General features: G+C 44.8%; 2 pseudogenes; both read right to left on the bottom strand.

The window, feature by feature from the left end:
- Window positions 1–6,692: 6,692 nt before the first annotated feature.
- Window positions 6,693–8,108, bottom strand: LOC132424541 (LRRN4 C-terminal-like protein; annotated as a pseudogene).
- A 699-nt stretch (window positions 8,109–8,807) lies between these two features.
- On the bottom strand, window positions 8,808–10,320 carry LOC132424548 (seipin pseudogene; annotated as a pseudogene).
- Window positions 10,321–25,588: the final 15,268 nt, after the last annotated feature.

A 25,588-nucleotide genomic window follows, 5' to 3' on the forward strand; every position in this document is an offset into this window, starting at 1 on the left:
GTCTGAGTGTTCAGGATCCTTACTCAATTTGGAAAGCTTGGGGAAAGTCTTCTGCCCATAGTCCAAACCTGTAGGGTCCCTTCAAGGGAGTGAGGGCTGCCCCTAGGGGCTAGTCTCTCCGTGCCAACTTGGCCATAGTCCTCCAGACCCTATAAGAGGTTCAGCTGTGTCCTGGGTCGCTGTGTGGGTGTGGAGGGCAGGTCTCCCCCACGCACAGAGCCTGCCACTCCCTCACTCCTCCTCACTCTCCCTTGGGGTTCAAACCACTCCCACCAGCTCCAGTCCAAGCAGCAGCCTCCTGTGGAGCCAACTCTTTCCAGCCACAGCTTTGGTAAGTTAGAATTTCTTTCGCTTCATATTTTAGAGTGGAGACACAAGGAAGCAGTCCTGTCCACCCAAGGGGTTAAGAAGAACCTAAACCTTAGTACTCAAAGCGTGGATGATCTCCCTGGAGTGGAACTGGGGTGAAGCTGGAAACAGTTCTCACTCTTTTGTGACATGCCTATAGACAGGAAAATAGAGGCACAATTCGTTTCTCGATCTGGTTGTCCTACCACACTATCATTTGTCAGGTATTTCACAAACACAGTTTTTGATCCTCACTATTATTATCTCAGGGTAGTTATTATTAACCACATTTTACATATGAAGAGGCTCAAAGAGATTAAAAAAGTGCTTTTTGTCCAAGGACACGCAACTATTAAGTGATGGAGTAGGGATTCAAACCCTGGCCTGGCCAAATTCTATTTCTACTACTCCAGCTGCTGCTGGGTAGAGATGAGTTCTCTTCACCAAAGGCATTTGCATTAGCAAAGCCCTGGAAAAGTCAAAGAAAGAAATGCCCAAGTAAAGTCTTCAGGGGTCAGTGTAGTGGGGAGCTATTTTCTGCAGGCAGCTTCTAGAGCCTCTCGAATGTATACCAGACCAAGAATAAATAAATAGATAGATAAATTTATAAGCGTAAACAAATACTGAACTCTAGTTAATAAGATGCTAAAATGTTTAAAAGTTAAGTGTACTGATGTATGCCACTTACACTGAAATGTGTTAAAAGCATAAAGAATGGACTGATGGATGGACAGATGTGTAATAAAACAAATATAGTAAAATGCTAGTTATAGAATCTAGGCGGTGGGTGTTCACTACGCAGTTCTTTAAATTCTTCTAGGGACTTCTCTGGTGGCACAGTGGTTAAGAATCTGCCTGCCAATGCAGGGGATATGGGTTCAATCCCTGGTCCGCGAAGATCCCACATGCCGCGTAGCAACTAAGCCCGTGAGCCACAACTACTGAAGCCCGCGCGCCTAGAGCCCGTGCTCAGCAACAAGAGAAGCCACCGTAATGAGAAGCCCGTGCACCTCACCGAAGAGTAGCCCCTGCTTGCCCAGCTAGAGAAAGCCTGCGCACAGCAACGAAGACCCAACGTGGCCAAAAAAAAAAAAAAAAAAAAACCTTCTGAATGTTTAAAATTTTTGCTATAATATATTGGTGGGAGAAGAAATCACACAGGTAAGTCACACCACCTCTTGTCACACATCACTGTGGCTCGAGGGAGCGTTGTCATTAGTCACCAAGTTTTTCCTACAGGAAGAGTCCTGGACTACACACTTGAGAATACAGAATAATGAAGGGATAGGTAGTCCCTGCTTTGTGAAAATTTAGTATACCTGGGAGAAAATAGGACAGAGTCATAAAATCAACATTTGTAACAGTGGTTCTTTATTTTCTGCCTTAACAGAAGGGGAGCAGGTTACAAATTGCTTGTAAGTATACATTGTCCAAAAACCTCTTCTGATTGACTTTGATGCGTAGGACAGCCCACTACAGTTAAAGAGTCAGAAATGGACAGTAAGGGAAGATGACTCACAATCCCCCGGGGATTACAGAGACTCCCACAGTGGAAAATTCACGCACAGGTGAATGTATTAAAGAACAAGAGCGGCTCCTTTGGATGGCCGATTGGTTTAGTGGAAAGCTCAGCGGAGTTGGATCCCAGCCAGTCCCAGCTCTTCCCATTTATATCAACTTGAACTAGTCACGTTCTCTTCAAAGCTTAATTTCCTCCTCTGTTAAGGATGATAAACTATTGCCTGCAGTTCAAATTTTGCCTATGACTTGTTTTTATATGGCCTGAGAGTTAAGAATTATCTTTATATCTTTAAATGGTTAGAAAAAATCAAAAGAAGAATAATTTGACATGTGAAAATTATATGAAATTCAAATTTCATTGTCCATAAGTAAAGTTTACTGGAACAGAGCTGCTCTTGTTTTTTTTTACACATTGTCTATGGCTGCTTTCAACTACAAGAGCAGAATCAGTTGCGGTAGACACCATATGGCCTACGCAGCCTAAAATATTTACTTTCTAACCCTCTGCAGAAGAAGTTTGCTGATCCGGTGTGAAATGGTCCATCCACTAACTTCACTTCTCCATCTACCTCATTTCACAGAATTGCTGTGAGAATTAACACGCGCTTTGGGCTTAGTAAACTGTAAGGTTCCATGAGACGCAGGGTGTTACTACTACTGGACCTCATTTCTCTCAATACCATCTTAACAAAGGGAGGAGAATCTGGAAGGAATATTTTATACGACAGATGGGGAAACTGAAGTTGAAGAAGGGAGACAAAACAGTCATGCAGAAATAAATGCCCCTATTTCACCCACAAGGCTTCCGCAGCCAGGGCCTCAACTATGTACCTCTGCAAATCTCAACATACCTCTGAGAAGAACAGAATGGGGAGGACCATGCATTTTTCAGAAATTTTATGAGACAGTTGTTAAAACACACCCATTACTAAAAAGCAAATTACATAAAGTTACAATCAAATAAATTATAAAAGAAAAGGTAATAAATACTCAAAATTCATCACTTCCTGATTATTTTACAACATTTTATTACTATCTCTGCTTTTGAAGTTATTTATGTCTTTTGTATCTGCATGGTGAAAATACTGTAGAATGGTGTGCTTCTGCACAGCTCTTCCTGCCTTTGCATTCAATGATGTCACATTTGGTATCTTGAAATTAGTTTCGGTGAGAGTGTTTACAACTTGACACATGGCAAACCCTATAAATTAGGCATTCCCCTCACCACAAAGCTGGGCTTAAACACTTACCTGCACACTGCTGGGACCAGAGCTTCTGGGTACAGGAGGTTCACAAGAGATATAGTGGGCGAGAGAGTGGAGAATGATAGAGGACAGAGGGTGGATGCCACAGGTATAGAAGAAGAGGAGGCCGCTTTTTTCTTGGACCAAGAAGCCTTTGAACTAGGAGTATTTGGAGACTAAGATTCCAGTACTTTCCCCGGGGAACCCTAGAGCCTTAGTGTCTGCAACCATTACTGTGATTCACATTCTGGTTATATCTCCAGAGCGGTGAGGCCTGAAAGAACCTGGTTGCATAAAGACAGGGTCATTGAGGCTCAGAGAGATGAATGACTTGCTGGGAGTCAATCAGTGCCTCAGAGCCAGGTCTAGAATCCCAACTCCTTCTCCCAGACCAGCTCTTTGTAGGACAGTGATGCTGTTTTACCAAGCACCTGCTGATGACAGGAAATGAATATGTGGACCTGCATGGCTGTTGTCTTCCCATCAGGTCCCATTGAGGACCTGCCTCCCTCCCCTTTTGTCAACAGATGTCAGGGGCCTTTGCCACACAGAAGAGTCTGACCACCCATGTCCTCAGCTCACCTGTACCTTTGCAGCTCTCTTTCTCACAGCCTTCAGTCATCTCTCTGGACCATTCTCCTAACACAGGCTCATTAAGAGCATATGAAGTGTTGGGCTCATGGGTAGGGTGACTGACTATGGCTTTGGGAAGCTCCTGTCTTCTAGGCAGGCTGTCAAAGGGTGTCTTTGATCTGGATTTCTGCAGGAGCCTACCAACCAAGAAGGTGCACAGGACGAGGCAAGAGAAGGTGTTCAGGAAGTGGTCTGCTCTCTAAGCACGTGAAACGATTTTAGATCGTCACTTGCACTCTGTATCATCATCATGCACACAGTAGGCTCTTGGAGAGTCATGTTTGGAAGGAACCCAAAAGATCATCACGTCTAGTACTTCGTTCTACAAATGAGGAAACTGATGTCAGAGAGAGGAAAGACATTCCTAGTAAGTGATGGCGTCGGATTCAAACCCAGGTCTTTCTGAAGTTTGTTCTTTTCTAAAAACAGAGCTAGGATTTGGAACCAAGATGGCGGAGTAGAAGGATGTGCTGTCACTCCCTCTTGAGAGAACAGCAGAATAACAACTAGCTGCTGGACAATCATCAAAAGGAAGACACTGGAACTCACCAAAAAAGACACCCCACATCCAAAGACAAAGGAGAAGCCACAATGAGATGGTAGGAGGAGCTCAATCACAGTAAAAACAAATCCCATAACTGCTGGGTAGGTGACTCACAGATTGGAGAACACTTATATCACAGAAGTCCACCCACTGGAGTGAAGGCTCTGAGCCCCACGTCAGGTTCCCAACCTGGGGGTCCAGCAACTGGAGGAGGAATTCCTAGAGAATCAGACTTTGAAGGCCAGTGGGATTTGATTGCAGAACTTCAACAGGACTGGGAGAAACAGAGACTCCACACTTGGAGGGCACACACAAAGTAGTGTGCGCATTGGGACCCAGGGGAAGGAGCAGTGAACCCAGTGTAGACTGAACCAGACCTACCTGCTAGTGTTGGAGGGTCTCCTGCAGAGGCAGGCAGTGGCTGTGGCTCACTGTAGGGACAAGGACACTGGCAGCAGAAGTTCTGGGAAGCACTCCTTGGCGTGAGCCCTCCCAGAGTCTGCCATTAGCCCCACCAAAGAGGCCAGGTAGGCTCCAGTGTTGGGTGGCTCAGGCCAAACAACCAACAGGGAAGGAACACAGCCCCACCTACCAGCAGTCAAGTGGATTAAAGTTTTACTGAGCTCTGCCCACCAAGCAACACCCAACTCTACCCACCACCAGTCCCTCCCATTAGGAAACCTGCACAAGCTGCTTAGATAGCCTCATCCACCAGAGTCCAGAGCAGAAGAAAGAAGAACTACAATCCTGCAGCCTGTGGAACAAAAATCACATTCACAGAAAGATAAACAAGATGAAAAGGCAGAGCGCTATGTACCAGATGAAGGAACAAGATAAAACCCCAGAAAAACAACTAAATGAAGTGGAGATAAGCAACCTTCCAGAAAAAGAATTCAGAATAATTATAGTGAAGATGATCCAGGACCTCAGAAAAAAAATGGAGGCAAAGATCAAGAAGATGCAAAACATGTTTAACAAAGACCTAGAAGAATTAAAGAACAAACAAACAGAGATGAACAATACAATAACTGAAATGAAACATACACTAGAAAGAATCCATAGCAGAATATCTGATGGAGGAGAACAGATAAGTGACCTGGAAGACAGAATGGTGGAACTCACTGCTGTGGAACAGAATAAAGAAAAAAGAATGAAAAGAAATGAAGACAGCCTAAGAGACCTCTGGGACAACATTAAATGCAACAACGTTCACATTATATGGGTCCCAGAAGGAGAAGAGAGAGAGAAAGGACCCGAGAAAATATTTGAAGAGATTATGGTCAAAAACTTCCCTAACATAGGAAAGGAAATAGCCACTCAAGTCCAGGAAGCGCAGAGAGTCCCATACAGGATACACCCAAAGAGAAACACGCCAACACACATAGTAATCAAACTGGCAAAAATTAAAGACAAAGAAAAATTATTGAAAGCAGCAAAGGAAAAACGACAAAATAACATACAAGGGAACTCCCAGAGGGTTAACAGCTGATTTCCCAGCAGAAACTCTACAAGCCAGAAGGGAGTGGCATGATATACTTAAAGTGATGAAAGGGAAAACCTACAGCCAAGATTACTCTCCCTGGCAAGGATCTCATTCAGATTTGATGGAAAAATCAAAAGCTTTACAGACAAGCAAAAGCTAAGAGAATTCAGCACCACCAACCACCTCTACAACAAATGCTAAAGGAACTTCTCTAAGTGGGAAACACAAGAGAAGAAAAGGACCTACAAAAACAAACCAAAACAATTAAGAAAATGGTCATAGGAACATACATATCAATAATTACGTTAAACGTGAATGGATTAAATGCTCCAACCAAAAGACATAGGCTTGCTGAATGGATATAAAAACAAGACCCATCTATATGCTGTCTACAAGAGACCCACTTCAGACCTAGGGACACATACAGACTGAAAGTGAGAGGATGGAAAAAGATATTCCATGCAAATGGAAATCAAAAGAAAGCTGGAGTAGCAATACTCATATCAGATAAAATAGACTTTAAAATAAAGAATGTTACAAGAGACAAGGAAGGACACTACATAATGATCAAGTGATCGATCCAAGAAGAATATATAGCGATTATAAATATATATGCACCCAACATAGGAGCACCTCAATACATAGGCAACTGCTAACAGCTATGAAAGAGGAAATCGACAGAAATACAATAATAGTGGGGGACTTTAACACCTCACTTACACCAATGGACAGATCATCCAAAATGAAAATAAATAAGGAAACAGAAGCTTTAAATGACAGAATAGACCAGATAGATTTAATTGATATTTATAGGACATTCCATCCAAAAACAGCAGATTACACTTTCTTCTCAAGTGCACACGGAACATTCTCCAGGATAGATCACATCTTGGGTCATAAATCAAGCCACAGTATTTTTTATTTTTTCCTTTTACATCTCCTTTAATGTTGTTACAGTGAATATACAATAAACACAAATGCGGGAGGGGGACTCCTTTGCTATTATTGTATTATTATTATTATAATTTTACTAGCAAAACCGCAAGCTTGTCCCAGACAGCAGCTTGGGCAGTCCTTCTCTTCTCCACCCCATGTCAGTCATTTATTTCCACCCGCCTCAGACACAGGTAGATTCTAACTCAGTGCGCATCCTCACTATCTAAACAAAAAGGCAGAAGGAGAAGGAGTGGTCTCTAGCCCCAAACTCCCATACCGCAGCAGCTTATTCTCAAAACCCCACGGAAGCCACCCATAGTGGCAGGGCCCTTTTGAGGCTGTACGACAGAAGTAGACTAACCGTAGCCAACGGGCCGAATCTGGCCAGGGCCTGACTTGTAAGGCCCAAGAGCTAAGAATGATGTTTACATTTTTAAATGGTTACATGGTTGTGTAAGAACTACAGGATATCTTCGATTTTATCCCCTGGAACCACAAAGCCTAAACTATTCTGGTCCCTTAAGAAAAAATTTGCTGACCTTCTCTACTCCTAAACCTAAGCTCGGGGCAGAGTGGAAAGTCTGGGGCCTGAACCGACTCAGTGGCGGCCCAGCGCCCGGCCTTCCATCCCGCCGTCTGTCGGGGGCCGCCACCTCCCCCGGAGTGGCGCCGGGCTTAGCTTGGCCGGAGAGGCCCCCGGGCGGCCTCAGAGTCCCGCGCCGCTCGGGCGGCCTCGGGGGGCAGCCCCAGCGCTCGCGCAGGCAGAAGTGCCAGACCAGGGCGGAGCAGCTGAGCAGGGCCAGCGCCGAGCCCACGCCCACGGCCCCGTGCAGCAGCGTGAGTGGCCTCGGCAGCACAGTCAGCCGGCCGCAGGGCCCGAAGGCGGGGCCGCCCGCGCCGTCGAGGCCCTCGGCCCCGGGCACGCTGCTCTCCCCGGCCGCGTTGGAGGCCACCACGCAGACGACGTATGCGCCCCCGGGCTTCAGGCCCTTCAGCTCCGCTCGGCGGACCGTCGAGTTGAGGGGGGGGGGCCCTTCTGCGGAGCCCCGGCGCCTTCCCAAAGCAGCAGCCAGTACTGGTGGACCGGGGAGAAGGGGGCGCACCAGTGCACCACGGCGCGGCCCGCCTCGGCCTCCATGCGCACTTCCCCCAGGCGTGGCGGCTCGGGCGGCTGCGTGGCGCTGGAGAGGCCAGGGCACAGGCACGTCGTCGGGCCGGCCCTCTGCAGCTCCTGGCAGGGCACCTGCAGGTGGCGGCAGCGGTCGTAGTCGCAGGGGACAGCCGGCAGAGGTGTCTCATCTTGCTCCTCTTCTTCCGCGTCTCCCGCCAAGGGCTATGCTCTGGGAACCGAGGAGAAGGTGACAGCCAGGAGCCACAGAAGGCGGGGATTTCCCGGCATGGGGTCGGTGGGTAGGCCTTGATGCAGTGAGTAGCAGGCCGGGGGTCCTAAGAGGTCCCCAGGAGCACAGGCTGCGCAGTCAGGTTTTCTCAGTGTCTTCAATTTCAATTCTGTTTTGGCTCAAAGCTTTTATACCCCTCAACTGTGATGTCACCACCTGGCCCCCCTTCCCCTGCCCCCCTCCCCAGTGAGTGCCAAGAAGAGGGCTGGTCCCTTCAGAGGGCCTGAGTCACGGGGCCAGGGGTGGGGGAAGCCACATGCAGCGGTTTCAGCTGGAGGCCAGGATGCCTGGGTTCTGAAAGAGCAGTGGAATGTGGAAAGCAGCCAGGAGCTGAGAATCCAAAGGCTGAAGTCATGTGAGGGGGTGAGGAGGGGAACACAAAGGACGGGGCCACCTGGCTGGTATCAGAGAGAAAAACAGCTGTGGACAGCATGGGGCCTGGGCTACAAAATGCTGTTTCAGTAAAAAATCATACCACATCCATGGCAGTCATTTCCTGTCTTCTGCCTCCCAATGGACTGAGAAAGGGAGGGGTACGGAGGCCAGAATGATGTATCCCAGCTTTCCAGACCCGCCCTATGCTATCCCCCTCCCCAGAGGGAGATGAGAGTCACATGGATGGAGTGGGCAGGTTTTCGCTCCTTGGACGTCCTAGGCTGATGAATGGAAACAGCTGTGCCTGAAATAGTCCAGGGTCTGGAGGTCTTCCCCATCGGTAGCCCCTGACAAGACAACCTCCTCCAATCGAGGTGGGGGATGCCTGGGGAACATCACGTTTTCAAATGGCCCTGAATCCAGTTCAGAGTCAGGGAGGCAGCTGGCATGAAAAGAGTTTATTGGGGGAGCCCCGGAAAGGGAAAGGGATCGGGGGGGAGAGGGCTGGAGTGTGGGGACTCTGCCCTATTCTCTTCAGGAACTAGAGCAAATGGGGCGCTGTCGGACAGTGCCTGTGGAGGGTTCAGAGCTGCCCACGGTCTCCGGGGCAAGGGCAGGGGCAGAAACAGGCAGGTTGGCCTCCGTCAGCAGAGCTGCATCTTCCCAGGAGCCTGAACCGTCACTGGCCTCGGGCTCTAGCTCCTCCTCGCCACTCAGGGGCTGTTGATCTGGTTTCTCCTCCTCAGACAGCTGGCCTTCTGGCTCCGAGGGATCTGCACGGCTCTCACTATCCTCTGTAATGGGTGACAGCTGAGTGGACTCCTCCTGGCCTTGGGGCCCTGTGCCTGGCTGATGGGCAGAGATCCTCCGCTGGACTTCCTTGTGGTACCTGTCTCTGTTTCGGATGTTTACCTGCAGAGAGAGGCGGTGTCGGGGCCAGATGCCCCGCCACACCCACTGCACATAGCTGAAGAGCACGATGACGCTGAGGAAGGTGAAGTTGCTGGCGACACCAACGAAAGCGCAGGTCATCGGGAAGTTGTACAGCAGGTACCTGAGCCCAGTGAAGTGGGCGTGGATGCGGAGGTGGGCTCCGTACAGCTGGACGCACTTGCTGTGGATCTCGATAACGGCTCCGATGGTCGGCACATACGAGTTCTCCCTGTATTCTGGGTACAGCTCCACCTCCAGGACCTGCTTCTGCTCTGCAAAGCCAAACAGCAGGAGGCTAGAGAAGACCAGTGTGTCAAGCATCTGGAGCAGGTTTGAACGGTAATGCAGCATCACGGAGCGTGAAGAGGTGGAGATGATTCGGCCGCCTCTGGTGTAGCATGAAATGGTGACCAAGAACATGCCCAAATCTTGATTCACAGGAGACTCTGGCAGCTCAAGCTCTAAGGTAACGCGGTACGGCTGTCCATACATCAGCACCCGATCACGTCCACCCTTAGCCAGTGAGACATTGGCAACAGGGAAGGAGCAGAGTAAGGAGGCGGAGGAATCACAGTCGGTCCTGTAGTAGAAATGCACGGGGCTGAGGTGGCTGACTGTCGGCATGTAGGAATAGTAGAAGGAGCCATAGAGGAAGACAGACACCCAGAGCAGGAGTAGGATGGTACAGAAGAGCACCCCAAACTGCAGTAGCAGCTTGCGGGCACGGCCTGCCAGGACGTGGCCCATCTCCTGGGCCCACAGTAAGGCAGGTACTGGTGGGCCATTGACCATGATGGGGAGTGCAGGGGGTCTGGCCCCGGGTTCAGGCCTTGAGTTCCTAGGTGCTCTGCCACCTGGACGCCACCCCTGGCCATGGGATGAAGCAGCTGGTGGTTCCAGCCGTGCACTGCCCGGGCAACCGCGAGAAGCCACAGTATTTTTAAGAAAATTGAAATCATATCAAGCATCTTTTCTGACCACAATGCTATGAGATTAGAAATGAGTTACAGGGAAAAAATGTAAAAAACACAAACACATGGAGGCTAAACAATACGTTACTAAATAACAAAGAGATCACTGAAGAAATCAAAGAGGAAATCAAAAAATACCTAGAGACAAATGACAATAAAAACACGACGATCCTAAACCTATGGGATGCAGCAAAAGAAGTTCTAAGAGGGAAGTTTATAGCTACACAAGCCTACCTCAAGAAACAAGAAAAATCTCAAATAAACAATCTAACCTTACACCTAAAGGAACTAGAGAAAGAAGAACAAACAAAACCCAAAGTTAGCAGAAGGAAAGAAATCATAAAGATCAGAGCAGAAATAACTGAAATAGAAACAAAGAAAATAATAGCAAAGATCAATAAAACTAAAATCTGGTTCTTTGTGAAGGTAAACAAAATTGATAAGCCATTAGCCAGATTCATCAAGAAAAAGATGGAGAGGACTCAAATCAATAAAATTAGAAATGAAAAAGGAGAAGTTACAACAGACACCGCAGAAATACAAAGCATCCTAAGAGACCAGTACAAGCAACTCTATGCCAATAAAATGGACAACCTGGAAGAAATGGACAAATTCTTAGAAAGGTATAACCTTCCAAAACTGAACCAGGAAGAAATAGAAAATATGAACAGACCTATCACAAGTAATCAGATTGAAACTGTGATTAAAAATCTTCCAACAAACAAAAGTCCAGGACCAGATGGCTTCACAGGTGAATTCTATCAACCATTTAGAGAAGAGCTAACACCCATCCTTCTCAAACTCTTCCAAACAATTGCAGAGGAAGGAACACTCCCAAACTCATTCTATGAGGCCACTATCACCCTGATACCAACACCAGAGAAAGATACTACAAAAAAAGAAAATTACAGACCAATATCACTGATGAATATAGATGCAAAAATCCTCAACAAAATACTAGCAAACAGAATCCAACAACACATGAAAAGGATCACACACCATGATCAAGTGGGAGTTATCCCAGGGATGCAAGGATTCTTCAATATACACAAATCAATCAATATGATACACCGTATTAACAAACTGAAGAATAAAAACCATATGCTCATCTCAATAGATGCAGAAAAAGCTTTTGACAAAATTCAACACCCATTTATGATAAAAAACTCTCCAGAAAGTGGGCATAGATGGAATCTACCTCAACATAGTAAAGGTCATATATGACAATCCCACAGCAAACATCATTCTCAGTGGTGAGAAACTGAAAGCATTTCCTCTAAGATCAGGAAAAAGACAAGGATGTTCACTCTCACCACTATTATTCAACATAGTATGGAAATCCTAGGCACGGCAATCAGAAGAAAAAGGAGTAAAAGGAATACAAATTGGAAAAGAAGAAGTAAAACTGTCACTGTTTGCAGATGACATGATACTATACATAGAGAATCCTAAAGATGCCACCAGAAAACAACTAGAGCTAATCAATGAATTTGGTAAAGTTGCAGGATACAAAATTAATGCACAGAAATCTTACATTCCTATACACTAATGATGAAAAATCTGAAAGAGAAATTTAGGAAACACTCCCATTTACCATTACAACAAAAAGAATAAAATACCTAGGAATAAACCTACCTAGGGAGACAAAAGACCTGTATGCAGAAAACTATAATACACTGATGACAGAAATTAAAGATGATACGAACAGATAGAGAGATATACCATGTTCTTGGATTGGAAGGATCAATATTATGAAAATGACTATACTACCCAAAGCAATCTACAGATTCAATGCAATCCTTATCAAATTCCCAATGGCATATTTTATGGAACTAGAACAAAAAATCTTAAAATTTGTATGGAGACAAAAAAGACCCCGAATAGCCAAAGCAGTCTTGAGAGAAAAAAAAGGAGCTGGAGGAATCAGACTCCCTGACTTCAGACTATACTACAAAGCTACAGTAATCAAGACAATATGGTACTGGAACAAGATAGAAAGCCCAGAGGTAAACCCACGCACCTATGGTCAACTAATCTATGACAAAGGAGGCAAGGATATACAAAGAGAAAAAACAGTCTTTTCAATAAGTGATGCTGGGAAAACTGGACAGCTACATGTAAAAAATGACATTAGAACACTCCCTAATACCATACACAAAAATAAACTCAAAATGGATTAGAGACCTAAATGTAAGACCAGACACTCTAAAACTCTTAGAGGAAAACATAGAAAGAACACTTTGACATAAATCACATCAAGATTTTTTTCATCCACCTCCTAGAGTAATGGAAATAAAAACAAAAATAAACAAATGGGACCTAATGAAACTTAAAAGCTTTTGCACAGCAAAGGAAACCATAAACAAGATGAAAAGACAACTCTCAGAATGGGAGAAAATATTTGCAAATGAATCAACAGACAAAGGATTAATCTCCAAAATATATAAACAGCTCATGCAGCTCAATATTAAAAAAAACAAACAACCCAGTCCAAAAATGGGCAGAAGACCTAAATAGAAGACATACAGATGGCCAAGAAACACATGAAAAGCTGCTCAACATCACTAATTATTAGAGAAATGCAAATCAAAACTACAATCAGGTATCACCTCACACCAGTTAGAATGGGCTTCATCAGAAAATCTACAAACAACAAATGCTGGAGAGGGTGTGGAGAAAAGGGAACCCTCTTGTCCTGTTGGTGGTGAGAATGTAAATTGATACAGCCACTGTGGAGAACAGTATGGAGGTTCCTTAAAAAACTGAAAATAGAATTACCATATGATCCAACAATCCCACTACTGGGCATATACCCAGAGAAAACCACAATTCAAAAAGACACACGCACCCCAATGTTCATTGCAGCACTATTTACAATAGCAAGGTCATGGAAGCAACCTAAATGCCCATCGACAGATGAAGGGATAAAGAAAAGTGGTACATATATACAATGGAATATTACTCAGCCATAAAAAAGAATGAAATTGGGTCATTTGTTGAGACATGGATGGATCTAGAGACTGTCATACAGAGTGAAGTAAGTCAGAAATAGAAAAACAAATGTATATTAACACATATATGTGGAACCTAGAAAAATGGTGCAGATGAACCGGTTTGCAGGGCAGAAATTGAGACACAGATGTAGAGAACAAACGTATGGACACCAAGGGGAGAAAGCGGCTGGGGGTGGTGGTGTTGGTGGTATGCTGAATTAAGCGATTGGCATTGACATGTATACACTGATGCATATCAAATTGATGACTAATGAGGACCTGCTGTATAAAAAAATAAATAAAATTAAATTTAAAAATAAATAAATAAAAACAGAGCTAGAACTTGGTCTCTTAACTCCAGGCACAATTTGAAATTCACAGAACCGTAACTTTTTAAAGATAGTAATCTACTATATATTCCCGGAAGTATGCTGAGCACTGTGAAATGAATTCAATAGACACAGTTCCTGCCATCTATGATCTGGTTTATAGTTTAAGACTGATAGATGAACATAGATGGGAAGGGAGTTTTAGACTTAGATAATGGATATATGAACAGAATTTACATTCTATGGCTGGTGATAATAGATGTAAGCTTGGTGCAGAGGGGAAAGCATGGGTTGGAGAAACAACCACCTGAGTTCAAATCCTATCTTTGCTGTTCGTTAGCTGTGTGATCTTGGATAAGCTACTCAGATTCTCAGAACCTTGGATCCCTGACCATAAAATGGAGAGAGTGATATTCCTTAAACAAGGATGTTGTGAAGCTTAAATGAGATATTTGTAAAGTATTTAGTATAGTACCTGGGATTTAACAGATGTTCAAATAACGGTGACTAGTGACAGATAGTGCAAGGTATGGGGAGTGGGTTGGGCCAGAAACATGTGAACCGGAGAAGAAAATGATTTACCTCCCTGGTGCTGGTCACGGTAACAGCAAAAATTCCTCATATTTGCATGTCTCCTTGTAATGTACAGACGGCCCTGAGAGAAAAAGCAGTGTTGGTCCTATTTCCAGGCTGACGTACCTTCATATTTTTTCAGCTGAAATGCACTGTTCCAGGCATGTTCTAGATTACGGGGCTTTAGTGATGCAGAAGCAAATGCTAACGGAAAAGGCAGCAGCCCAGAATCTGACTTGAGTTCTTTGAGCTGCTATCTCTTTCAGGCGTCACTCATTCTTCTAGTTTGGGGAAGGCCTAGAACCCCCCAAATGTCCAGGATTCTGAGTGCGAGTAAAGAGGGCTGGAAAGAGGCATCATGTGCTGACTCAGGCCACGGCGCTCCAGAGCACCACTGAGGGGTGGGGTGGTCACTAGCACCTGGTCACTCCAGGGTCACTTTCCTGATGGCCCTTCCAGGTTGGCACACACCCCTCCCAGGCTCAGGGAGCCTCATTCCCCCAGGACAGCTGCTTCTGGACGGCTGCTCTGGGTTCTGTGCAGGCAGCCTCTGGCATTCAACCCAGTTGAAGCCGGAGTGTGAGGAACTAAAGACAGGACAGGTGCTGCATGTCAGTGACCGGAGGGAGGCGGAAACCACTCCCGGCTCCGCTGGTCTGCGTGGATGTCGGCTTAGCCTGCCAAGAGCCTGCGGGAGAGAGTATAAGTACGTGGGTGTTCACACGTGGAGAGTGGCCCGGTGTGGTGGGGAGCTTTCATGCACGGTGAACATGGAAGAGGCATGTATGTTTATGTGTATATGAGTATGTTTGTGGCATGGGTGTTTGAGTGCATGCTGTATGTTGTGAGAACGGTGGGTGTGTGTGAATGTGCATGTGAGCTGTATATATCCAAGATGTAAATAGATTGCAAAGAGGCTGATGCCATAAGCCACAGACAGAAACTTTGTAGACGAATGCTTCTAACATGAACCTGTATGTGTTGTGTGTCTGTGTGGTTTGGGCATATATATTTGGTCTAGTGCTCTGTGCGTTCAAAAATGTGTGCAAGTAGGGCTTCCCTGGTGGTGCAGTGGTTGAGAGTCTGCCTGCCGATGCAGGGGACACGGGTTCGTGCCCCGGTCTGGGAAGATCCCACATGCTGCTTAGTGGCTAGGCCTGTGAACGATGGCCGCTGAGCCTGCGCGTCCGGAGCCTATGCTCCGCAACGGGAGAGGCCATAACAGTGAGAGGCCCGCGTACCGCAAAAACAAAAAAATGTGTACAAGTAGATGAGTGAGTGTTGTATGCATTTGTACATGAGGCTCTATATGTGAGTGTTGGGTGTGTTATGTGTGTATCTATGTAAGTCTGTGTGTGCTTCTGGCCCAGGCTGGGGGCAGGATATTAGTGTGGGACAGTGAAAGATTCCTATTTTCCTGTGGGCCCAGGATTCTCTCTCCCATAGTCTGTTACAATTTATCCATCCTGAGTGAAATCCTAAAGGTTTGGATAAATCAGTTAAGGCTTTGACCCCCAGCAATGTATCCACTTGCTGCTTACACCAGAGCCACCCAGAGACACCTCCCTGATAGGTCCCACCACCAGGAGGAACCTCTGACCCAAGGGCTGGACCAATACAGCCTTTCTTAGCCTCCCCTCATTCCGTCCCTCAATGAGCAGAGCCTGCAGCATAACCCGAACAGTCCACCCTGGCCACCCCCCGACACAGTGCTTTGTTGCAAATGTCCCAGTTTCCCACCCGGGACCTAGAGGGGCTGGTTGGAAGGCCCAGATTATTTCCTCACTACCTTGTCATCTCCGAAAGCTGCTCACTCTAATAGGCCCCCTCTGCTCTGCGGCTGACATTTCTCTCTGCTTTTGTCTAATGAGGTACAGGAGGCTGCTGAAACTGACAATAGAATTACCTGGGATGCTAGATCCTGTCAATCTCCATCAAGAGCCCAGGGAGAAAGCAGTCAAACACCAGGATACCTTGGTTCTGTTATTGTCACGGGGCTCACCGCGAGAGCAAACAACACAACCTTTCCCCTAGACGCACACCCTGGGCTGATGAGTCAACCTGGCTCCCAGCCCAGGCTGCAGCACCCACCTCGCCAGCCGTGCCAAGGAGCCAGAACCTGGGAGAGAATGCACCTCACTGCTGGGGGTACTCAGACATCAGCTAGATCTCAGACCTCAGATCTGCCTGAGGTTGACTCAACAGCCTTTCCCCACCTTAATGACTTAATGGAAAATCCAAAGCCTTTCTATAATTTCCTGGGTGACTCATCTCCTCTTAAACACCTCTGGTTTTGAGCTGCTGATGGATTATTTGATACATGGACCATCTCTGATTCCTCCTCCATCCTTTTCCAGTTCCCATGTGTGATATTGTGATTTATAATGAGAAATGTATATTTGGTCTTTATTTCTGGCACAGAGCTCCTAAAACCTTTGGAATCTTCTAAGCGATAAGAGCGATAAAGGTGTCTTGATATTCACAACAAATTCCTTTCAGTCACACCTGAGTTAATGTTAATGAGGTAAGTTTTGGAAAGCACCTAAGGATGGGGGCTGGTTGCAGGGGGAACTAACCATGTGATTGGAGGGCTGGAACTTTCAGTCCCATGCTCCTAACCTCGAGAGGGGAGTGGGGCTGGAGACTGAATCAGCTGCCCATGGCCAATAATTTAATCAGTCATGCCTATGTAATAAAGCCTCAATAAAAACCCAAAAGAATGGGGTTCAGAGAACTTTCAGGTTGGTAAACACATGGAGGTGCTAGGGCAGTGTGTGCCCGGGCAGGACATAGAAGCTCCGTGTCCCTTCCCACACACCTTGCCCTACTCACGTCTTCCATCCGGATGTTCATCTCTATCCTTTATCATATCTTTTCATAATGAACTGATAAGCAATATGTAAACTATTTCTCTGAGTTCTGTGAGCTGCTCTAGCAAATTACTTGAATTAAGGAGGGGATGGTGGGAACCTCTGATTTATAGCCAGTCAGTCAGAAGCACAGGTAACTGGATTATTGATTGGCATCTGGGGGGGAGGGCAATCTTATGGGACTGAGCCCTTAAGCTGTGGGATATGATGCTGGCTCCAGGTAGATAGTGTCAGAATTGAGTTAATTTCTTGGTAGCATTGAAAAAAAACACACATTGGAATCAGTGTCAGAATCGGACCACCATCTCAACCCACTGTGAAACTCAGTCTTTTTCCTCAATTGACATTTTTTTCAATTTATTTGGTTTTTTTAATTGGAGTAAAATTGCTTTACAATGTTGTGTTCGTTTCTGCTGTACAAATGAAGTGAATTAGCTATATGTATACCTATATCCCCTCCCTCTTGGCCCTCCCTCCCACCCACCCCCATCCCACCCATCTAGGTCGTCACAGAGCACCAAGCTGAGCTCCCTGTGCTATACAGCAGGTTCCCACTAGCTATCTGTTTTACACGTGGTAGTGTATTTATGTCAAACCTAATCTCTCCATTCATCCCACCCTCCCTGTCCCCCACTGTGTCCACATGTCCATTCTCTATGTCTACACCTCTATTCCTGTCCTATAAATAGGTTCATCTGTACCATTTTTCTAGATTCCACATATATGTGCTAATATACGATACTTGTTTTTCTCTTTCTGGCTTACTTCACTCTGTATGACAGATTCTAGGTCCATCCACATCTCTACAAATGACCCAATTTGGTTCCTTTTTATGGCTGAGTAAAATTCCATTGTATATATGTACCACATCTTCTTTATCCATTCATTTGTCATTGGACAATTAGGTTGTTTCCATGTCCTGGCTATTGTAAAGAGTGCTGCAGTGAACACTGGGGTACATGTGTCCTTTTGAATTATGTTTTTCTCAGGGTATACGCTCAGTAGTGGGATTGCTGGGTCATATGGTAGTTCTATTTTTAGTTTTTTAAGGAACCTCCATACTGTTCTCCATAGTGGCTGTATCAACGTACATTCCCACCAACAGTGCAAAAGGATTCCCTTTTCTCCACACCCTCTCTAGCATTTATTGTTTGTAGATTTTTTGATGACGGCCATTCTGACTGGTGTGAGGTGATGCCTGATTGTAGTTTTGATTTGCATTTCTCTAACTATTAGTGATGTTGAGCATCTTTTCAAGGATGTCCACTCTTGCCACTCTTATTCAACATAGTTTTGGAAGTCCTCGCTATGGCAATCAGAGAAGAAAAAGAAATAAAAGGAATACAAATTGGAAAAGAAGAAGTAAAACTGTCACTGTTTGCAGATGACATGATACTATACATAGAGAATCCTAAAGATGCCACCAGAAAACTACTAGAACTAATCAATGAATTTGGTAAGGTTGCAGGATAGAAAATTAATGCACAGAAATCTCTGACATTCCTATACACTAACAACAAAAAATCAGAAAGAGAAATTAAGGGAAAAATCCCATTTACCATTGCAAAAAAAGAATAAAATACCTAGGAATAAACCTACCTAAGGAGGCAAAACAACTGTACTCAGAAAACTATAAGATACTGATGAAAGAAATCAAAGACGACATAAACAGTTGGAGAAATATACCATGTTCTTGGATTGGAAGAATGAATATTGTGAAAATGATTATACTACCCAAAGCAATCTACAGATTCAATGCAATCCCTATCAATCAAACTACCAATGGCATTCTTCACAGAATTAGAACAAAAAATTTTACCATTTGTATGGAAGCACAAAACACTCCTAATAGCCAAAGCAATCCTGAGAAAAAAACAGAGCTGAAGGAATCAGGCTCCCCGACTTCAAACTATACTACAAAGCTACTTCGTAGCTATTACTAGCTACAAACCTAGTAATCAAGACAGTATGGTACTGGCACAAAAATAGAAATATAGATCAATGGTACAGAATAGAAAGCCCAGAGACAAACCCATGCACATATGGTCACCTAATTTATGACAAAGGAAGCAAGAACATAGAGTGGAGAAAAGACAGCCTCTTCAATAAGTGGTGCTGGGAAAACTGGACAGCTACATATAAAAGAATGAAGTTAGAACACTACCTAACACCATTCACAAAAATAAACTCCAAATGGATTAAAGGCCTAAATGTAAGATCAGACACTATAAAACTCTTAGACGAAAACATAGGAAAAACACTCTGACATAAACCACAGCAAGATCTTTTTTGACCCACCTCCTAGAGTAATGAAAATAAAAACAAAAATAAACAAATGGGATCTAATTAAACTTAAAAGCTTTTGCACAGCAAAGGAAACCTTAAACAAGATGAAAATAAACTTATAAAAAGAATTTTTTTTAATGGGAGAAAATATTTGCAAATGAAGCCATGGACAAAGGATTAATCTCCAAAATATACGAACAGCTCATGGAGCTCAATATCAAAAAAACAAACAACCCAATTAAAAAATGGGTGGAAGACCTACATAGACATTTCTCCAAAGAAGACATACAGATGGCCAAGAGGCACATGAAAAGATTCTCTTAAATTGACTTAAAAAGATTTCTCAAAGTTAGTCTTTTCAACAATGGTGCTGGAACAAGTGGACACACATATGCACAAAAATGAATCTCAACCTATACCTCACACCTTACACAAAAAATTAACTCAAAATTAGTTTAAAATGGGGACTTACCTGGTGGCGCAGTGGTTGAGGATCCGCCTGCCAATGCAGGGGACATGGGTTCGAGCCCTGGTTCACGAAGATCCTACATGCCGCAGAGCAACTAAGCCTGTGAGACACAACCACTGAGCGGGTGCTCTGGAGCCCTCAAGCCACAACTACTGAGCCCACGTGCCACAGCTACTGAAGCCCATGCGCCTAGAGCCCGTGCTCCTCAACAAAGAGGAGCCACCACAATGAGAAGCCCGCGCACCACAAGGAAGGGTAGCCCCCACTCACCGCAACTAGAGAAAGCCCGCACGCATCAATGAAGACCCAATGCAGCCAAAAATAAAATAAGTAAATAAAGTTTTTAAAAATTAGTTAAAAATGGATCATAAGGACCATTTTACATATGGATCATATGTAAACCAAAAAACTATAAAACTTCTAGAAGAAAGCATAGGAGAAAGTCTTTGTGACTTTGATTAGGCAAGGAGTTTTTAGATATATAATACCAAAAGTATGATTCATAAAAGAAAAAAAATGTATCCATGTTCAAAATTGAATTTTCTATATATAGATATAATGTGTTCTGAGAGCTTTACCTTTCTCTGCACCTTTATATTTGGTTCCAGTTCCTAACTGATACCATGTACTTGTGAAAGAGACCATGGAAAAGACACCTGGGTTGATCAGATAACCAAGAGATCTCTGCTCCTATTGAGGCCTGACCCACAGGCTTGCAAAGGAGTGGGGGGGGGGGGGAAGGGTAGGGTACATGATGTGTTGCACTTTATTAACCCAAGACAGAAGAATGTGTAAAGGGTGGTGAAGTCTCATTGGAACTGACTGGGATTTACCACAGGGAAGGCCAAGACTTGGGGCCAAAGGCCCACCCAAGCGATTAGCCAGTGACCCACTAATGGGACCTGTGCAGTTGGAAGAAGGAAGGGTATTCTTTGTTCTTCACCATCCCTGTAAGAAAAGGGCAGTTTCCTGCACTTGGGAACCTGGAGCAAGTGCTCCATTTCAAATAATTCACTCACCTGCGATTGAGGTGCTCTTGCTACTGGGTGTCCATGTGCTCTAATTCTGGTTTTGGATATGTTCTGTAAAGATTTTGACAATGAAAATGTGTTTTTCTTTGTTAAAAAAATTTATCAGTGTACTAGAAGTAGTATATCTGTAGGTACAGGTCCATCTCTGCCCACAGGTAGGGGTGTTTTTCTTCATTTAACAGATTGACACTGGGGTCTGTTGCCCAGAGCCTCCCAACCCTTAACCATTTCTAGGTGAAGGCAGAAAAATCCACAATTAGTCACTCCTCTAAAGACACTTCAGCTGAGGTAATAAGCCATTTGGAATGTTCCCACTCCAAAAATAAGTGGTAAATATTGTAATTTAGCAGATAGAGTCTTAAAGGGAAAAGCAGCATTTGACTCATCTTTGATTTCTCCCCATTAGATTTGGCCAGAAAATAGATAATATGCATTGATTGGTTTCCAAGCCCAATTCAGTAGAGCGGGAGTGCTGATTCCTTTCCTTATCCCACTTGTCTCTTATCTTTTTGTGGAATTAGATGAGAAGCTATGGTCTGAGTGACCCTTGTGGTCTAAAACAGTTTGCATATGTACAACTTGAAAGGGCTGTCACATAGCTACAGATTCCATTGGCCACCAAAGACTGGAACCCACACATATGTCCCAAAGGAAAGGAATTTCTAGAATGCTGCTGCTTCTCTGGTGGTGCCCTCCCTGCCTGATGCTTCACATTTTGGAACTCTGTTCCCTGCACAGTAGATGGATCAGGGCTGCAGTCTCTCCCAACCTTAGCCCTTGGTGCTAACTGTCCTGCAGGGAAGTGCCTGTGGGGTTGTCCTATCCCATAAGCCACTCAGGTGCTGAGAGTAACCACCATTGGGATGACACAAGCTGAAAAAAGAGTCCCCCCACCACTCAGTGACACCTTTCTTCTTTCCCCTAGACCGGAATATTGATTAGGGAGCGCCTCGACATGACATTCTTGCGCTGTCCTTGAGATTAATTTGGCAGCAGGAGGGAACAGACTATGTAACCAGATATAAGAATTAATTTTTATGTTGAGGGAGAAAATTTAAAAAGAAAGAAAGCATCATATAACGATTTTTTTTAAAAGAAACATTAATTTTGCTTTAAACTTCTTTTGTTGGGGCTTCAGTTCTCACAGCGGCACTTGGCCTCCACAGGGCAGTAGGACCAGGCCCAAGGGCTAGAGTTCTATTCTCTTTTTGTAACCTTGGAATCTTTTGTTGCTCAAAATACAATTAAAAATGGCAGAAACTTGTTTGTTGGGAAAAACGAAAAAATGATAAATTAGATATTATTCAAAATTAAAACCTTTTGTTATGCAAATTACACTGTTAGTAGAATACAAGCCACAGATGGGAAGAAAATATTTACAAATCGCATTTTTTGGGTTTTTTTGGGTTTTTCTTCCTTCTTTCTTTTTTTTTTTTTTTTGCGGTACGCGGGCCTCTCACTGTTGTGGCCTCTCCCGTTGCAGAGCACAGGCTCCAGACGCTCAGGCTCAGCGGCCATGGTTCACGGGCCCAGCTGCTCCGCGGCATGTGGAATCTTCCCGGCCCGGGGCACGAACCCACGTCCCCTGCATTGGCAGGCAGACTCTGAACCACTGCGCCACCAGGGAAGCCCTGGGTTTTTAAAATAAATTTATTTATTGATTTTTGCTGTGTTGGGTCTTCGTTGCTGTGCGTGGGCTTTCTCTAGTTGCGGTGAGCGGGGGCTACTCATCGTTGCAGTGCGCAGGCTTCTCATTGTCGTGGCTTCTCTTGTGGAGCACAGGCTCTAGGTGCACAGACCTCAGTAGTTGTGGTACGTGGGCTCAGTAGTTGTGGCTTGTGGGCTCTAGAGCTCAGACTCAGTAGTTGTGGCACACGGGCTTAGTTGCTCCATGGCATGTGGGATCTTCCCGGGCCAGGGCTCGAACCCGCGTCCCTTGCATTGGCAGGCAGGTTCTTAACCACTGCGCCACCAGGGAAGCGCGCAAATCACATTTTTGACAAAGGACTTGTATTCAGAATATATAGAGAACCCTCAAAACTCAACAATAAAGAAGCAAACACCAACTAAAAAATGGACATAAGATTACAACAGGCATTTCTCCAAAGAAGGTACAGGGTTGGCAAATAAGCACATGAAAAGATGTTCAATATCATTAGTCATTAGGGAAATGTTAAATTAAGCGCACAATGAGATACCTAACACTACAAATCTGTTAGAATGGCTAGAAAAATTTTTTTATACCTGAAAATATTACCCAGTGCTGATGAGTTTGTAGAGCAACAGGAACTCTCATACATTGCCAGTGATACAGCCACTTTGGAAAACAGCTTGGCAGTGTCATATAAAGTTAAACATACACCTACCATATGACCCTACAATCCCACTTTTCTTGGCTTAAGAGAAATGGAAACATGTTCACACAAAAATCTGTGCATGAATGTTTACAGCAGCTTTATTCAAAATCACCAAAAACTGGAACGACCCAAGTGTTCCTTAACCAGCAAATAAATAAACAAACTCATGGAGTGGAATATGACTTGGCTACTGGTTGACATACAGCGTGGCTCAGTCTTAAATGCATTTTGCTAAGTGCAAGATGTCAGATCCAAAAGGCTACATATTATATGATTCCATTTATATGACATTCTGGAAAAGGTATAACTTTAGGGACAAGAAAACAGATCAGTGGTTGCCAGGGGTTGGTGCTGGGGAGAGGGACTGACCATGAAGGGGCAGGACAAGGGAATTTGGGGAGTGATGGAGTTGTTCTATATCATGTCTGGGGTGGTGGATCCACAGCTCTGTACATTTGTCGAGACCTACTGCACTGAACAGCACAAAAAGTGAATGTCACTGTATGCAGATTGTAAAGAAATAACCAGAATGTTGGGGGAACTCAAGATGGAATACACTAAGAAGTAAACCAGATTGTGTACAAATGAACCATATACCTACACTGAAGGGGATGGGAAAGAAAAGAACTAAACTAAGTAACTTTAGAAAATAGTTTTGACTGGATACGATAAGAGAACAGACCAAAAGGACTGTATACAGGTATTGTACGCTCGTCAGGACATCTGCTTCTCACAGGGCTACGCGTTAGCATTTGTGCAGTTACCTCACGTGTGCGCGTATTGGGGTTTAACAAACCAAATTCAGCCACTGCTGGTTATCCACAGTAGTTAGGGTCTGCGAGTCACTGTGGACACTGGATTAGCAAATCCTGAACAATCGCTCCTGGGGAAATACAAGGTTAGCTTCCTGTGAGCCCCTGGTCACAACATCTTCGTCAATCAATCAACACATGACTTTGCTTTATGTGTGTTTTTTATTAAAGACATCTTATTAATATATATCGTTGATTCACTAACGACGAGCTCGTGGTCAACAGCACTAAAACTCACTCCCGAAGGAAGTTCAGCTAACACCCGTGATTTCCCCATAAGGCGCATCACAGCTGCCTCTGCTCAGCAACACAACACGGCCCTTCTGCACTGTGCTTGGGGACCATTTTAAACAGCAAAATCACCAACAAAAAGCACAAAGATGAGGAAAATGTGGCACTGAATAGTCCATGAAAAGGGCACTTGTTTACAGTAGGAGAGCTGAAGCAAGTAGGCAGAGGGTCGCCTCATTTGACCTCAGCTGAGAACACATGCCTCTGGCAACTCAAATTTTTCACCACTCTGCACAGGTCTGTGAACGACCGACAAAGCGCCCTGAGTTTTGATTTGGGGGTGAAGAATTAATTTTAGTGAGTAAGAGAATTTGCAAATACAGAATCCACAGTAACAGGGATCAACTCTATATTGTAGATAATGAGAGCCAGATGAGGGGAACAGGGTATCAACCCAACAGTCTCCCTGAGGTCAGTTATGTCCCCAGAGTGCACTGGACTTTCTGGAGTGAAATTCAGAGAGTTCAGGCTGGAAGGGCCCTCAGAGACCAAGTATCCACCACGCCTTCTACAGAAGCGAAAGCTGAGGTCTGGGGAAGGGAAGGGACTTGTCCAGGTCACAGTTAGCTCTGTTCTGTCTCCATTTCCCGAAATGATACTTGGATGCCTCAGTACCCATCTCTGGGATCTGAGGCCCTGAGAGGTTTGTAGGAGTTGGTGTGGATGGGAATAGAATGCTTGAAATATAGGCCTCAGTTTACCCAGACGGATCATGCTCTTATACCACCTATCTGCCAGAAATAACTTAAATAGCTAGAGCCTTGGGCTCAGTCTCAGACCTCCCTCCCTTCCTTTCTGTCAGTGCTCACTCCTTAGGTGATCTCATCCATTCTCATTACTCTAAGTACCATCTATATGCAAATCTATACCTCCAGACCAGACCTCTTCCCCTGAACTCCAGACTCAATTTCCAACTGCCTTCGCCACATCTCCACCTGGATATTTAACAGGAATCTCAAGCCTAATATCTACAAAACAGAACCTTTATTCCCTCCCCATTCTTTCCCATCCCAAAACAGTAGCCCCAGTTGCTCAGGCTAAAATCTTGAGCCATCATCCTTGAATCCTTTCTCCCATTTTCTACATCCCATCCAGCAACCAATTCTGTTGGCTCCAAGCACTTCCTACCATGTCCATGGCTACCACCTAGGCCCTCTAACTGCTGCATTTGCCTCCGGAACTGGGTTCC

The sequence above is a fragment of the Delphinus delphis genome, chromosome 1 (assembly GCF_949987515.2).
Source record: "Delphinus delphis chromosome 1, mDelDel1.2, whole genome shotgun sequence".
NCBI lineage: Eukaryota > Metazoa > Chordata > Mammalia > Artiodactyla > Delphinidae > Delphinus > Delphinus delphis.